Source organism: Dipodomys ordii, unplaced genomic scaffold (assembly GCF_000151885.1).
Source record: "Dipodomys ordii isolate 6190 unplaced genomic scaffold, Dord_2.0 Scaffold143, whole genome shotgun sequence".
NCBI classification, from domain to species: Eukaryota; Metazoa; Chordata; class Mammalia; order Rodentia; family Heteromyidae; genus Dipodomys; species Dipodomys ordii.
Genome location: NW_012267359.1, coordinates 41,361 through 42,063, shown reverse-complemented (window position 1 = coordinate 42,063; position 703 = coordinate 41,361).

Genomic DNA, 703 nt, shown 5'->3' with positions numbered 1-703 from the left:
TGTGGTATATATACACAATGGAATTCTATGCCTCCATCAGAAAGAATGACATTGCCCCATTTGTTAGGAAATGGAAAGACTTGGAAAAAATTATTACAGGAATTTTAAATAAAAATTTACTTAAAAATAAGAACAGAAAAAATGTTCCTCTAACACAGCTCACATTCATTTCCTTTGCCAAAGAAAACTGATAATCATTAGCTACATATTTTCCTAGGCTTTCTGGGTACCCAAGCTGTGTGTATTTACCAAAACACACAGAAATAGTTATTCATTTGTTCTTGCTGAGATTATACTGTGTCTACTGTTCTGGAATTTACTTTTTGTACTCTATGAAATGAACTTATCCCCATATTTGCAAATATGTAACTAAGTAAACATACCCTAATTAATAAATATTTAGGGTTACTTAAAGATGCTTGAAAACTGGGAGAGAGGAAAGGAAGGGGTTACATGGTACAAAAAGAAATGTGCTCATTACCTGACTTATGAAACAGTAACTCTTCTGTACATCATCTTGATAATAATAAATATAAGCTAAAAATGTTTGAATTTGTGCCGTTTGTAATTTCCATGATTATATGATTATTTTTGAAATATAAAAGCAGATGTGGGGCTGGGAAGGTGGCTCAGTGGTAGAGCGCTTGCCTTGCATGCCTGAGGCCCTGGGTTCAATTCCTCAGCACCACATAAGCAAAAAGAA